This window comes from Armigeres subalbatus, chromosome 3 (genome assembly GCF_024139115.2).
Source record: "Armigeres subalbatus isolate Guangzhou_Male chromosome 3, GZ_Asu_2, whole genome shotgun sequence".
In the NCBI taxonomy this organism is placed as follows: Eukaryota; Metazoa; Arthropoda; class Insecta; order Diptera; family Culicidae; genus Armigeres; species Armigeres subalbatus.
Genome location: NC_085141.1, coordinates 159,943,432 through 159,956,896, shown reverse-complemented (window position 1 = coordinate 159,956,896; position 13,465 = coordinate 159,943,432). Strand labels below are relative to the sequence as shown.

General features: G+C 38.8%; 2 protein-coding genes across 2 annotated transcripts in view; one reads left to right on the top strand and one right to left on the bottom strand.

Moving 5' to 3' along the window:
* LOC134222094 (uncharacterized) overlaps nt 1-13,465 on the bottom strand; it is a 28,420-nt gene that overhangs the window by 3,455 nt on the left and 11,500 nt on the right. The window lies entirely within an intron of this gene.
* The window catches only part of LOC134223283 (influenza virus NS1A-binding protein-like), an 86,352-nt gene continuing 84,866 nt past the window's right edge, over nt 11,980-13,465 (top strand). Inside the window, exon 1 of the mRNA XM_062702435.1 lies at nt 11,980-12,671. The gene's annotated coding sequence lies outside the window, so the exon portion shown is untranslated. The remainder of the gene's footprint in view (nt 12,672-13,465) is intronic.

Genomic DNA, 13,465 nt, shown 5'->3' with positions numbered 1-13,465 from the left:
CCTGAAAACAAACGGGATATATGGTTCTCCAAAAAGTTGTCTGAATGTTCGTTATTCCGTGAAACTTTTAATTTCAAATTACAAATTCAAAGGAGGTTTTCAAGCCACTCGAAAAAATAATTCCAAAACTCTTGAAAGGAAGCTTCCGAACCTTTTAAAAGTAGGCTTTCGAACCTCCTGAAAAGAGGCTTCCGAGCCTCTTAAAAGGAGGTTTCCGAGCTTCTTGATAAGAGCAGCTTGAAAGCAGACTTTCAAGCCTCTTGCAAGAAGATTTTCAAGCCTCTTAAAATGTGGCGTCTAAGTATCTTTAAAGGAGGCTTCAAGTATCTTTTAGGGAGACTCCCAAGCCTCTTAAAGAGAGCCTCTTGAAAGTAGGCTTCCGAGCTTTTTGAAAGGAGACTTACGAACCTCTTGAATATAGGTTTACGAGTCTCTTGAAAGGAGGCTTCCGAGCCTCTTGAAAGAAGGTTTCCGAGCTTTTTGAAAGGAGACTTCAAAGCCTCTTGAAAGAAGAATTCATAGCCTCTTGAAAGGAGGCTTCCAAGCCTTTAGAAAGGAGACTTCCGTGCTTCTTGAAACAAGGCTTCCAAACCTCTTCAAAGAAGGTTTCCGAGCCTCTGGAAAGAAGCTCTCCCAGCCTTGAAAGCTGACTTCCGCGCCTTTTGAAAGGAGACTTCCGAGCCTCTTAAAGGATGGCTTCCGAGCCAGTGGTGCAATTTATCAACAATGCCTGCTGAGTGTGATTCTTTTGTTTTGTATTTTTCTCTGCTCCTCTTTGCCTATGACGGTGCCTTTCAGTCAGAACGACAAAGCAGGAGTAGCTTAGCAAACTCGGTTTGCCAACAGCGGGCTGAAGCTGATGATCAGTCGGCACAAATTTCCTGTCACTGTCTTTCAAGTGATAGTATTCACCCATGCATTTATATAGAGCCGTCGCATTCACACAGCAGCGAGTGAACTGAATAGACTGTCAGTGCGGGCTGCGTGTGCAATGAGAAGAGAGGTCTTTTGTTTACTTTATCTTTGATTGTTGCTGCTAACCATTTTCAGTTTTCACTGCTAGGAAGTGAGTGTGAAGAGGCAATGGTATCAATATCCAACAAATTTCAGTCACTGAGATTGAGAATTCGCACCACTGTTCCGAGCATCTTAAAATAAGGCTTCTGAGCATCTTTAAAACAGGCTTCAAAGTCTCTTGAGGGGATACTCCCAAGTCTCTTAAACAGAGCTTTTTGAAAGGAGGCTTCCGAGTTTCTTTTGAGTAAGCTTCCGGAATTTTTGAATGAAGGCTTGCGAGCCTCTTTAAATGAGATTTCCAAGCCTCTTGAAAGAAGAATTCTCTTGAAGCGAGACTTCCGAGCCTCTTGAAAGGAGGCTTGCGAGCCATTTGAAAGTAGGTTTACGAGCCTGTTGAAAGGAAGTTCGGAACCTCTTGAAAGGCGGCTTCAAAGCCTCTTGAAAGAAGAATTCTGAGCCTCTTAAAAGGAGGCTTCTGAGAATTTTTAAAGGAGGCACCCAAGTCTATTTAAGAAAGGCTATCAAGCCTCTTGAAAGTAGGCTTCCTAGGCTTCCGAGCCGCTTGAAAGGAGACCTCCAAGACTTCCAAGCCTCTTGAAAAGAAGCTTCCAAACCTCTCGAAAGGAGGCTACCGAGCCTTTTGAAAGAAGCTCTCCGAGCCCCTTGAAAGGATGCTTTCGAGGCTCTTGAAAGGAGGCTTCCGAGCCTCTTGGAAGGAGACTTCAGAGCTTCTTGAAATGAGGCTTCCGACCGTCTTGAAACGATGCTTCCGCGCCTCTTTAGAAAGACTTCCAAGCCTCTTGAATGTAGGCATCCGAGTCTCTTGGAAGGAGGCTTCCGAGTCTTTTGAAAAGAGGCTTCCGAGCCTCTTGAAAGGAGGCTCCCAAGCCTTTTGAAAGGAGGCTCCTAAACCTCCCCGACTAGAAGGTCATATCAAAATTATATCATCATATGTTATTATGTTATACAAAATTTTTATAACAAAATTTGTTAGAAATATGGTGCAGGATATTGTTAAAATATCTAAATTTCTATAAAAAATTACAGTACTCGAAACAAAAAACTATCAAATTTTGTTACAATTTTATCATAAAAATAACATATTTTGTTAGAAATTTATAACAGAATCAGATACAAAATATATTGTTTACTGTGCAGTTACACGTCGTGATAGGTCTCCAGATTGTGATCAACATTCAGATATATTAGTTTTTTCTGAACAAAATTTTTTCAAGAACATGAAACTAAGAACATTACAAATTAGACAGTAGGCTTTGCTACATCTATTTCAATTGCCTAAAGTTGGGCAATTAGGTATTAAACATTTTTTAAATCTTATGTTAAAATCCTGTTACAACATTTGAAAGATAATGGCTACTAAAAACAAAATTGTATCAAAATAAGTTTTAATTTACTGAACGCCATGCATATTATGTACCGTGCAAATTCAATCTTCGGACGCTTAAGCACTTTTTGCTATGAAATCAGTCTGTTAACACACATCTTAAATCTCACCGTTCTAATTTCCATCACAATCATAAAGCATATCGCTTATCTTTGTAACACGGGATTAACATGTACGAATTATTGTGTAGAATCCATGAGAATCATAAAAATATCCGGCTTCAGTTTTACTCAAACTCCGGACAGCAGCAACATTGTATTCATATTTCGGACACAACGTTTCAAACTTCGGACAACAAATTACACAATATTGAGAAGAAACATTGCAAATAATTAATACTAGATAGCTCAGAATGACATTCAATTATTTCTTCACATTGAATTAACATGGATAACTAGACTAAAACTATCCTGAATAAAGCTAAAACTATGAGCCCTTTCAATTCAGCTGGATGAAATATTTCAATGACATATTTCTGAAAACCTCACATACAAATTGGAGTGTCCGAAGTTTGAGTATGTCCGAGTTTTGATTATCCACGGTACAATACAAGGCCTTAGAATAAAAAATTACCAGAACTCTATCAAAAAGTTTTTATTGAAATTTTTACACATTCGCCATTACGCATTTTGGTTCGAGGTGCCCCCTAAGGCCAGCGAAAATACCCCCAGAGGTAAATGTACCCCAGGTTGAGAACCGCTGCTCTAGCTAGTGCTTCGCCGTCGTGTTTGAGTAGCTCTCCTGGTAGTTGGTCCACCCCAAGGGCTTTGTTGTTTTTCTGCTGGCCAATCTCCTTCTGGATCTTCTGGATATTCTGAGCTGAAAAACGTATGTCCTGCGTGTGCTCCCAAGTCCCAGGTTTGGCACCATACCGCACACATGGACTTGCTGACCATTTATTAACTCTGCAGAGTTGTTTATCATATGCGCGAATCAATAGGCTACTGCGACCAGCTAGGACGTATGTATATTAGACTTCTTCATGTTAAAAAAAATGCCGATAATCATCCTAGAATAACATTTCTCATGCTCAAATAAATCTTTAGTCATATTTTCAGTTGGATCAGGTGAATTTAATATTTATGAACTTTTTCCAAACTACAATCTAACAAGAGTTATGGATCATAAAAATCATCACAACAAAATAGTAACGGAAGCTTTTGGTTAGTTCTACTACATGTCTTGTAAAGTCTACTTTAGATTAAAACAATTTTCAAGCTCTTGAGGGATTAAAAATACTGTTATGCTCAACAAAACTCTTGATTTCATTATGAAACATATAGCAAATCCTTGTTTACGTTCAAATGCTCTAGAGTTTAGCGAGCACGTGGTTCACCCTTCGCCGCCACACACCGCTAAATCATTTCAATTAAAATCTCCCGAGTATCACGATTAATTAAGGCTCTGTCTCATTTGGAGAATTAAACTTAAAAGTGACAGTTCGAAAATTAGCAAATAACCCGGTCATAATTATGGCTGGTGCTACCCAGCAATTCCAATAAGACATCGATGCAAAATGATTCTATATCTGTCAAAAGCAATCTTGCTCTGCCAGCAGGGTTATTCGATAATTATTGAAGTGTCACTTTTAAGTTTAATTTCAGTTTAATTACCCTATTGAGACAGACCCTAAATTCTCCCGAGTATCAAATCACTCGCAATCTATTTCTCAAGCCAACACTTGCGTGCTCTTGCCTACGCAATGCGGTCGGGTCTGAGCTTGACAGGGGACTGAAGAGGTGGCTTATTCGTCTACCCGTTATTTAAGCAACATATGGCGAACAATATTTTTGTTATTATTCCGTTTAATTCATGATAACAAAACTTCAGACGTATTGACGTGCTATTTTTCGACACAAAATAGGTATATAAACACAAATGGCTCGATAAATCCCCACTGATAGCAAGTTTTCGCCACGAAAAGTTTATTGCCGACAATAAGCATTAACTACGTACTAGCCTATCACCCAACATGAGCAGCTGAATTAGGGTAAACCACCTAGAAATCGGGTACCAAAAACCAAAGTACCAAAACCGATGTTGGGTAGAGTGCTATTGTACCGCGGATGACAAGCGTTTCACCCTCCTGGAGCTTGACGACCGACTGGCAAATAGCTTACACAACCTTACTTGATCAGTACAGTTGAGTTGCTGATGAAGAGTGTGTACAGCCGCCAGACATTCTAAATACTCACGCTCCTCTAATGTGAACGTGTGCTATACACATTTGGAAGTGTTGGCTAGGTAGCCGCTAGGTTGCGAAGGCCGACGGAGGTCCTTCGTAGCTTAGTTGGTTAAGGTCACTCCTGACGGAATCCAAGTTTCAAAGTGCTCGCGTTTTCGGGGGCACACCACTCGATACGGAAGCAACGCACAACTGTCATTTTTGTTGATTTAGTTTTGCTGCGTCGCAGCATGCGCGAAAAAATAAAAATGACAGTTGTGCGTTGCTTCCGTATCGAGTGGTGTGCCCCCGAAAACGCGAGCACTTTGAAACTTGGATTCCGTCAGGAGTGACCTTAAAGCACCAGTCTAGCGTACTGTAGGGTCATGGGTTCGAGTCCCATCGAAAGGAAAGTGGTTACCTTCAATATTGTACTTCCAGTTGAAAACCGAAGTGAGCTCTCGCGACAATCGAGTTTTCTCCCGTTTCCGTTTGTCGCAACTACGTCGCGACTAGTGCGCATCATGGCGCACGACGGTGGCATAGATGCGCACTAGTCGCGATGCAGTTGCGACATCACGAAATAAGGAAAAACTCAATTGTCGCGAGAGCTCACTTTGGTTTTCAACTGGAAGCACAATACATTTTCCAAATCAATATCTTCCACATAACGTACATATTCACATATGAGTTTTCACAACATTGTAAATTAATGTCTAAGTCTGGTGGTTTAATCCCCGGAAATAGGCAATTAACTTTGATTGAACTGAACTTTAATAAAGTTTGAAAAAATGCGTTTAAAATCGAAGCTATAAGGGTTGATGTTCACGTAGCGATTTTTAAAGCTGCGCAAGCAGGGTGTCGACTACCTGAAAAACCTGGAAAGTCAGGGAAAGTCAGGGAATTGCAATTTGGACCTGTAATGTCAGGGTCAGGGAATTTTGATTGAGGTCAGGGAAAAAAATCCCAAAACCCAATATTTAAAATTTATTATGATTTTTTTTAATTCAAGCTATAAAGCTTTTTTTTGTATAACAGTTGGCAGTCTCTAGACTAAAAGTCTACTCCGGCCCCATTTCACGTTTCCCATGATAATCGAGTTTCTTTCTTTTAATCTCCAATCAATAACAGACCAAACTCACGCTGCTCAAATGGTCATTGTTCAGGCCTGATTCAAATAGTTTTTAATAAAAAGTCTCCTTTGATATTTTAGTTAATTTATTTGAGTGGCTTTGTGTCGGAGTAATTTGATTTTTTTTTTGGCAGTCTCCTCATCAGTAGTGTTTAAGTCAGGTTCCCATTAAACAAAAGAGGTTCTAAAAAATCGTTCAAATACTTAATCATTAATCGCGAGAATCAGTCTTCAATAATAAATTTAAATTGCTGACTATATTGCAAGTACTCAACTAGAATTAAAAAACCTAAAATATCACTTTACCTTTTAATGAACAAAATTTTCTAGTGAAAGCAATCGAAACTAAATCAAATGGCTGAAATGGGCCATAGTTCAGAACCGTGCAATAAACAATCATCAACATGTTTAACCTACAACTAGATATTTAGAAGCTTATTTAAAGAAAACACCGAATAGGGTAAATCACTACTTGGGCCTATGGACCCGATTCCCGGCTCACTGCACAGAAAACTAATGATTTATACTGTTTGGAAGCCGTAGGTTTATGATTGATAATTTTTAAAAAGTCTCCCATTTATCTTTCACAATATTCAATATATTTCAACCACTTGTTTTACTCCTAATTGAACCAACTGTAGAAAATAAAAATGTAGATTTCAAAACTTTGCTCTCCCTTGCCACACCACTGAGCCGGAGTGATTCTTTCCACTTTTACAAAACGGTATCATCAAATAAACACCTACCTGAAAATCGTCACAGTGCTCGATACAACCATTGCTTTAAGTTGTTAATCACCACACCATCATTCTAAGCACACGCACTTCATTTCTTCCTATTAGTTCGTTTCACTAGAACTTATTTAAACATATTAGAATACATTTGAAATTGTATTCTCAAATCGAACAAAAAATCACCTCGGCCCAAAAACTTCTAGCCGCACCGTGCTGCCAAAAGGCCAGGAGTATGAAAATGACCCTTCATCGTTAACAGGAAAACTGTCTAACACGTTGACGCTATCATGTTATTTATAATTCTCTCGATTTCAAAAGGTAAAAAGAATATTGTTTTTAAGTGTTTGGAAGAAATTTGGATGAGTAAATATATCTTCTCAACCAAATAAAAATGATTATGAATAATACCATCTGACATCTTGTTGTCGTGGAACGTGCATATTTTTGTTTACGTCTCATTTTCTACCGTCCCGAGAGAGAATGAGAGTAAAATGTTGAGAGATCGAGTAAAATTTTGTTTAGGCCGGGAACTGGTTTTACGTGTGCCGGAATGGCAAATCGGTACGACTGAAATGAGTGCTGCACCTCGTTATTTTAAATCAAATAAAAGCTTTTTTGAACGATATTTAGCACGAATAGCTATTTTTTAAACAGAAGTGAACCCCATTGCAGTATTATACAGCCCACAAAATTCAGGAAAAGTTGCTTCCTGTCATAAATATCAATAAAATAATGCAGTCGTACGCATGTTAGGCCGGGAATGGGGTAAAAAACCCTACTATCTTTGTGGATCTATGACGGCACTCCACAGCATCGGTCTCCAAACAAGATTCTGTAGGTATTGTTTCAAAAACATTTCGTGAACTTCCATTTGATGATGGGCTTATAAAGTGGTTGGTCGATCCTCACGTCCTTAGTTGGTCAAATTATAGGTCATGTAGAGAGAATGATGTTTGATAAAATTCGGTATGATTCGGCCTTTCGTATGGTCTACCTCATGTGCAAAAGTGTCGATGGTCTCAATCAAACGTTACTAGATACTCCATAGCCATACTCGGACGCAAGAGGAGGATAATGTTGTTGTCTTGGCAATGTTTCAGTTTAACATTTGCTGCGTTTGGTGTTTATAAAACAATTTTATTAGGAATTTTCTGGTTGATGTTTGAGAATTTTGTCCAGAAACTGCTTCAGTGAAAATGCTTTAAAATATCTTCCGAAGATAATTATTCCCTTCACAAAATTTTCTAAATTACTTCAGAATTCTCCATGAAACATAAAACAAATCTCAAACGATTTCCAAAAGCTCTCTCGATAGTTTTTATCCTGGAGCTCCTCAATGAATGTTCAGTAGATGTTTTCAAAAGCTCCGCTTCAAAAACTTGATAAACTATATGTTATTTACTCAAATTAGAATTATTGGCAAACAACTAAAAATCGATAAGATAAATGGAGTAGACGTAGCTTCCCATAGCATTTGAGACTAGTTATGCCCCTTCTTAACAAACAAGACCTATTTTTTTTTTGATATTTTTTTATATTGTTTCATGTAAATCGAAGGTCACAATCGACAAAAAATAAACGACCTGAGTGTATTCAGACCAAAATATTTAAAGAACTGCACTACCGTCATACGCATATTTGTCCCATGTTTGCTGGGATTTCCTAGCTATATGGGACAGTTATGCGTATAACGGTAGTGCAGTGGTTAGAATGTTTTCCTGGGCTCACTGTAAGTGCTGCATGGATTTATTCGAAATTGTAGGGATTGAATTCTTGATTATCTGGAAGATTGCAAGCAGTTCGTGACTATTTTTAGAAGTCCATAGACTTCACAGAGAGTGAATAAGAATTTTTACTCCGTGAGTATACTTGAGAGCCAATGGAGGTTTCTTTATCTCACACAAATTTCCAGAAAGATAATGAAAACTTCAACAATTTGAAGAAGTCCATCAGTAATGTTGAAGTTCTATTGTGACTCCAGAGAGTTCGTGAGAATTCCCGATGGTGGATGAAGGCGCCAGAAAGTTTATAATACTAATTGGAACCAAATAAACCTTCCAGGAGTTCTGCGCATTTACTTTAATCTTTGTGAACGACCAGAATCACCTACGATTTTCTACAAATCCTTAATGTACTGCTCCCAGAAGTGATAAGGCTTTCCAGGAACTCATATGGACTTCAAGGTTTCATACATGCAGATATTTTTATATTTTTCCAAAAATTGAAAAAAAAATTCCGTACCTGGAATTTTTCGAGAAATGGTCTGGAAAGTCAGGGAATTTCATTCTCAAATTTCAGTCGACACGCTGGCAAGGTACTCAACATTAAATGGAGTAATGCACACGTAAACGTGTGCACGGCTACATTCGATGCTGGGTACCTTGCGTGGAAGCGACGTGCACGCAGCTTGAAAAGCGCAACATGGGAATCGGCCCTGAAAATCAAACGTATGAAGTATGCAAATAATGTTCGCGAGACAAAGTAATTGATTGCTAATGGTTTTATGAAGCGTATTTATTAAAAGCTAATTTAAATAGGAAACACTCCACTGTTTTGTAAATTCACTGTTCCGTTGGACCTGCGACGTCGGGATGGGCTGGGTACCGGCGTGATTGGCCTGAAGGGATGAGATTAGGCTTGGCCGGATTTGGGAACCTGCTTTACGATGTCGGCTTCAATACCGAGAGGCTTCACCGTGAGCGAAGAGGCAATTACGGACTTTTAAGGACTGTTTTGTAACGTACAATCTTGCTCGACCTTCTGGGAGGCGTGCATTACGTGGCTGGCTAACGTTCACACGTGATAACAGTTTCACTTTTAGCTACCACTACTCAAGGCCGCCAAAAACCTCTTTTACGATTAGTACTTTCAAACACTTTTGGAAAATAAACTTTGTCTAACTTCACTGCACACTATCCCAGGATTAAGAGAGTTTTCCTCCCTTGGGATGGGACTTTTATAGCTCAGTGGGCGCTGGTCAGGTTGAGCCAATCGTTCGGTTCGTCCACCCCGATCGGGTTCGGATCTTTGCACGCTTCGTTGTTTCGAGCAGTTGGATTTTGGGGTGGATTACAGTGGAGCAATATTAGATCTTCGTACTCCATACGAATTTCGTTAACGTTCAACTTTTAGCGCATCTTTGCCCAACTAGTGCACAATGTTCGCAACCAGATGCGCTATACAGCGCACCAGATGCGCAGTAATAAAACTAATAGGAGAAACATTGATTGCCGTGATTTCAAAAATTCGGTTTTGAGCTGCACATATAATACATCGTTGTAAACGGTTATCGTTATTGACTGCTTTGCCAGTCTATACCATGGACGTTTACAAAAATTGCGTACAACATGAGGCGTACCACTTCGAACAACCACCAAAGATGTGTTCATCCACAATGTACAATCTTCTTACAACCATATCCATGCATGCGTGCAACTCTCCTTCTTAATACTATGATAATAACCATCACCATTAGCTCTCTTTGATTTCAGTTTTCATTTCTCGCACACGTGCGTGCATTTGCGACGCATACTGTGCAATGTTAACATTATTTAGTGATGAATGTTACAATATCACATAGAAATATCTGATAATATCTGACAGTCTAATAATGCATATATTATTTAGTTTTATTTGTTTTAATTTATTTGTTGTTTTCTTTCGCATTAGTGTTAGAAAACCCAACAAAAAAAGTCAAATGCAAATTGCAAAAAGTTGTTTGAATAAAATATCTATATCAGCGCATGGAAAACATAAAACATTTATTCCATTTTTCTGATGTTTGTTGTTCTATACTTCCTAATTAACATAATAAAATGTTTAATATAGTCAAATGAGCGAAGTTGCCTTTATTACACAATTCGCTAGCTCAGCATGTGTTACTTATTTTGTTGCGAGTCTATAACTTGAAGAAATGAAATTGATTTCGAATCCCGTACTTCTTATACAATGGCTCTACATTCTAACTGGAACATGGCCTGCTTTTCAACTAAGTGTTATTTTTCCATTTCCACATTTATTTATTGAAATCTTTTCTTTTCCCACCATTGCATTCATGGTTTTAAGACAGTTTATCTAATTTTATGTTTAGGCAATAAATTTGAAATTTATTATAATAATGCATATTCTTAGGTGAATTGATAACAACTATTTACCTGGTGCGGGGTGTCGTAAAAAGCAGTATCCAAAGCTGTAGTTGTAAAAGTTGCACGAGTGGATTCTCACGCTTGTTAGTATCTAGAAAAGTTTACTTGGAAAGCAGTGGTACAAAGTGCATAAAGAGATTTTATTCAATTTGCCATCGTGCATGGTGTGACCCTTTTCTACGAATGAATGATGTTTGCAAGTAAAAAAATCGACTTTGTAACTTTCGAGAAGGGCATAAATAATTTTAAATGATTTTTATTATTTTGAAATCATGAGTTTATGTATTTAAGTTTATTTCTTCATCATTTGCGTATGTAAATTCTGAGAAATCCAATATAAAAATAAATATCAAGTAAGACCGAATTCCTTCTTTTGTCCTGTTTGTCGTTGGATAATGAAGAGGGTGCGAATTAGTGGGTGGGTATTTGTTTCGTCCTAATTACAAACATAGAAAAGCGTTTAAATATTAAACTATGCTAATCCTTACAGACCACTAAACAGGCCAAATTCCAGTTGGAATGTAAAGCTATGGAAGAAGAAGAATAAAAAAGTACAATAACTTAAGATGACATTGGAATAATCACTTTAAGTTCAGTGCTTCTTTATCTTCTTTGGCTCTACTTTCTAACTGGAACTTGGCCTGCATTTTAACTTGTTATTCAACTATAAGCATTTCCTCAGTTAATAATTCAAAGCTTTTCTATGCCTCCCATTGCATGAGTCAGGGGCCGTAAAAAATGACAGATCCCTCCTCCCCCCGTAAGTGCTTACGTAATAAGTGTACGACCCCTCAGAGGTAAACCAGCCAAGGGCTGAAAGCCTCTTTAATAAAGAAAAAAAAATACATGATTGTGTTTCTTATTGTGTGGCACTTACTATGTCCAGGAAATCAAGAATGTTTCCCACCCGAAAATATTCTGGACCGGACCGAGAACCGAACTAGCCATCTCCGGATTGGCAATCCTACGCCTTTGCTCGTACTTAGGTGCTTCCATTATACAGAGGCCGATTTTTGACATACTTCCATATCTGGCCAATTTGTAAAATGTGAAATATCTATGAGAGATATACCAAGCTGTTGGGTTTCTGTACTATTGAAACAACTTAAATTTTGAATAAGGAAAAATGAAACTCGTATGCAAAGATTCCCTTTCTAACAACTTTTTTTTAAACTTTTGTTGCGTAGTCTACCATGTGAGCGCCTTCGAATACACCTACTGATAAAGCATTTTCCATTTATCCATCCTGTACTATACTCCCCTGCGTACGGCTTCACACGATAGTTGTAGCTGTATAGGCCGACAAGGGTCTACGAGAAAACGAGAGAATCCCGCGCTCGTCTGGTTCGCCAACAAGACTCCAATTGCAGTGTGTCGGAAGCAGGAGATTTCATTCATCGATTCGTAGCTGTACGACTCGGGAGTACATTGCCAAGTCTTCTGCCGATTTTGCTACTTTGTTCAGTGTTCATGTTTTACTTTATGTGAGTTAAATTTTGCATCACTTGTGCATTAGTTTCTGGCAGTAAATCCGGAACCGGGAAGTTCGCTCTGTGTCTGATTCATCTTTGTGGCCATCGTTCGAGTCGAAAGTGTGTCGCGAGCTTCGCACCAAGCCAAACTGGATCCGCCTGTTTTGTTCCGATCGATTAATCGACCGTCGTCATCCGTGTGATGATGGTTTCCATGTCGTCGCGTTTTCACAAGGTGTGATACGTTTTTGTTTCGTGTTATTATTTTTCGGTTTTTACGTTTTCGGTACTTGTTGGGTCGCCATTTGAGTCTCCTGAGGTTAAGTCTTTGTGTGCAACATATTGGTTGAGTGGCGTGTGCTTCGGGTTTTCCGTAGTAGGTTCCCGTGGGTTGTTGAAATCGCTCATTGTCATCAAACAGCATCGGGTGAAAGTATGAATCTGTGAGAGTGGAGACCGCTTGGTGAACAACGTGGTCTATCTTGAAGAGCTAAAACCAAGCAAGTTTCGTCATCGTGCAGCGGATATAGAGTCCATTTCGGCCTTCAGACCCGTTAGATCGTCTGATTCTTGTACCACGACCTGCTAATTGACTATCAAGGGTAAGTTGAAAATATTCCGCCAAGCAACATTCTAGATCACACCAGAATCATTTATCGTCAGGGGTTGAATAGAAACAGCATCTACAGAGTGGAAAGTGTGAAGCAGTTTGGCGTTTCAATATGTCTGTCTTCATTTATCGTATGTTTCGTGCATGATAACAGTCCCCTTAATACAAACGACCCAGGCATGCATTAGACCCCGGATGATAACATACAACTCAAAATTGCCATTACCTGCGATACAGAACAGGCAAACTACAAAGAGCGTAAACGATGGTGGGCAGTGCGAGAGGTAGCTAATAAACTCATACAGTCGCACAAATATCCATGTATCTAACATTTATTTTGCACCGTTTGCACATGATCTGTGTCAAGTGGTGGTGGTGGTGAGGACATTCGTTGTTTGTATTTTTTGCAACCCTGGTTGGCACCGTAAATTGTACAGTCGCCGCATTTCCTTTCACATATCGGAGCAATATTCTTTAATTTATTTAATTTGTTCGCTTTTGGATTCCAGCAGCAGTTTAGGTTCGAACAGTTTTCTTTCATCTGGATTATATGATGCGGATCTGGTTTGAACATAGATGCTTGGTATACATTATTATAAATGAAAGCCGTCGGTGAACTACAATCTTTGCACGCATGTGAATATGAAAGCTACGGCATTGGGCAAAGTTTCTTGAAAGTCTCAGCTTAGTCTTAGAAAACGCACTGACAATAATAGACAGAACCTTCCGAAACCGTCGTTTGTGAATGAAACCTTAATCAATCGAAAATTTGATTACATTTTATAT